Genomic DNA, 3049 nt, shown 5'->3' on the forward strand with positions numbered 1-3049 from the left:
CCATAAACCTCAAGTAGGTATCACATGCCAGTTCTTTCTTTCTCTGTCTCATTTTTAAATGAACGAATGAATGAATTTTTGACTGCACTGGGTCTTTGTTGCTCCAAGCAGGATTTCTCTCCCTGTGGTGCGTGGGCTTCTCAGTTCTTTGGCTCCTCTTGTTGCACAGCATGGGGCTCAAGGGCACACGGGCTCAGTAGTTGTGGCACACAGGCTCAGTTGCCCCGTGGCATGTGGGATCTTTCCAGACCAGGGATCAAACCCATGTCATTTGCATTGGCAGGCAGATTCTCAACCACTGGACCACCGGGGGAAGTCCCAAGTGCCAGTTTTTAATTTCAGTTCTAACTCTCTACTTGTTTTTTGAATAGGAAGAGATAAAGTATGATCTGTCCTATATATTGAGAGTTTTGGGAAAACAGGCTATTCTACCTAGGGAAAAAGTCAAAACCACAGTATATTTATATTTTTAAGTAAAACTCAGCCAAAGAAATAATACAGTGTTTTTGTGTTGCTGATGATATTGTAGTGTCTTTTTTTTTTTTTTTTAAACTTCTGCTATAGTCTGGTAAAGGCTCTACAACCTTGTGATGAGAGAACTGTGTTCTCATGGAGAATGGAAGAGATAGAGAGCCCATGCCTCCAAGTATAATAGAAGTGCCTCCCGGCTTTGCGGTATCTCCAGTCAATGAAACCACAAGGTGAGATCATTCGGAACATTTTATATTAACTTAGGGCAGGCTAGATAAGAGAGAGAAGCAAAACTTTAAAATACAATCTGGTTTAATCAAAACCAGGGAACCGTGAACTGTTTGGAACTCAGAAGGAAAAAGGAGAACTTGAAAGTGATGGTAATATACAGGCACCCAATGCTGCTGCTCCGCGACAGCTTCTGCTTAATGGGAAAGCTGTGGTTTTTTCCCGAGGTAAAGATAGCCAATCTGATTAGGGAACTGGCTAGAACAGGGAGTGTACTCTGACCCCTGGAAGAAGGTTTTGCCCTCTCAGGAAGCCTCATCACATCCTATGTGTACATTGGATGACTAATATTTATTATAGAGTCATGTGATGGAACAATGAACAAAGGTTGCTCCTGGTCACCTTAGGTACGTCACCACAATCGCTGCTCTTGTGGAATGTGACATACTGCCCGCCTCCTAAGACAGTTTTTGAGCCACCAGCAAATGCTATTTTATAAATACAACTCAGAACCCCCCAGGGATGTGTTAGGACAACTTATCAAACATATTGCCTGCCCACCCTGACTCCGAGTTGCAAAAGGATTCTCCCAACACTTCCTTTGTCCTTGTGTCTGAGCTTTGATTGGCTGTGAATGATGTCATGACACTGTTTACTTTTCTTAGTGGAAGCAAGGATTGGAGTGTGGTAAGTGTGTCTACACTGCATTAGGTAATAGAGGAACTGTACACATAGATCTCAAGCCATGTTGTATTCATTTACTATGAGCCTATGATGTGGCAACTCAATGAAATACACATCATCTGTGTGTCGTCTGTTATTTACAACTTTTGGAAGTTTCTGTTTACCTTGGGTTCTTCCTCTAGGATGCTCTTTCTAAGTTTAGTATTTGAGCCCTACCATTAACAAGCTGTGTTTTTCCACAAACACAAAGCAAATTACTAGGCACAATTTGAAATGAGATTTATGGATAGAGCTCTGTCTTGACCAAGTTTTAAGACAAGTAGGTTTTGTTTATAATTGAGAATTAAATTGCCAGGTCTTTGCAGCTCATTAACACAAAGCAGAAAATGCCTGGAAAGGAGGCATTTGACTAAGAGATTTTTAGAAAAATATTAACATATCTCATGGGTTTAGAAATATTTCTGGCATCTCAAGAGAGGTAGAAAATGCTCTTCATAGAATCTACAAGTAACTCTTTAAATAGATAAAGTAGAATGTGTGCAGTGCTATTCAGCTAGATATCATAGATTAGATCAAAAGGTTTTTATGAGAGGAAAATTCTATCAAAATGTCTTCAAAGTTTTTTTTTTTTTTTTAACACTTATAATGATTTTACCCTGCTCTATACAAACTGTATTCCAGAAATTTTGGTTGCACAGTCACAATAAGAACAATAATTTTCACAATTACTTTAATTACAATTTGGACGTAGAATGTCCAATGAAAGGTTATGAACTTCAATTAAATAAAAATTTCACTTAAGAATCCAAGGGGCATCCTAAGGCAATGTCCAGCCTTTGGACATTTAATGCTTTTGTATCCTGAGTATTTCAGCTGCATGACAAGCCTCAGAAATTGTTGATACTGATGAGAGATATCTCACATGATTTTAGCATACTCTTTAAGAACATTTGTATATTAAAATATCCCTCAAGATTACTTCTTGTTTCATTGACAACTTTGGCTGCCTCCATGGGATTTCCAGAAGTTACATTCTGCTTCGAAGGCATTCAACACAACTCACTCACTGGAAACTGCTTTCCTGGACAAGAATCAAAATGTGCTGTCTTTATCAAACACATTTGTATCCTAAAAGGTAAAACTTACATTATATAAACACAATTTTGAATTCTCCCTAGAGTATGTATTGGCTTGTAGACTTTTTTAACTTCTTTAGATAAATACTATTTATAGATATTAACCCCAAATTCCCTGAAATAGCTAAAATCTTGAACATAAGAGATAAAATCACTGTAAAATGTATTTGAAGTTAAGAAATTTTGTAAGGGATTATGAATCACTAATCTGTACTGTGCTTTGTAGAATCACAGCTTGAACAAGACCACAAGAACCTAAGGATAACCAGTTCAGTTCAGTCGCTCAGTCACATCCCACTCTTTGCGACCCCCATGGGCTGCAGTACGCCAGGCCTCCCTGTCCATCACCAACTCCTGGAGTTTACTCAGACTCATGTTCATTGAGTCAGTGATGCCATCCAACCATCTCATCCTCTGTTGTCCCCTTCTCCTCCTACCTTCAATCTTTCCCAGCATCACGGTCTTTTCAAATGAGTCGGTTCTTTGCATCAGATGCCCAAAGTACTGGAGTTTCAGCTTCAGCATCAGTC

General features: G+C 39.0%; 1 long non-coding RNA gene across 1 annotated transcript; it reads left to right on the forward strand.

Annotated features, from left to right (window-relative positions):
• The first annotated feature begins 1171 nt into the window (after positions 1-1171).
• On the forward strand, positions 1172-2558 carry LOC145538066 (uncharacterized). Its single transcript, XR_014076620.1, has 2 exons — positions 1172-1386; positions 2408-2558. It is a non-coding gene; the product is annotated as an uncharacterized LOC145538066 (long non-coding RNA).
• Positions 2559-3049: the final 491 nt, after the last annotated feature.

Source organism: Giraffa tippelskirchi, chromosome 2, assembly GCF_054371585.1.
Source record: "Giraffa tippelskirchi isolate mGirTip1 chromosome 2, T2T-mGirTip1v1.2.pri, whole genome shotgun sequence".
Taxonomy (NCBI): Eukaryota; Metazoa; Chordata; class Mammalia; order Artiodactyla; family Giraffidae; genus Giraffa; species Giraffa tippelskirchi.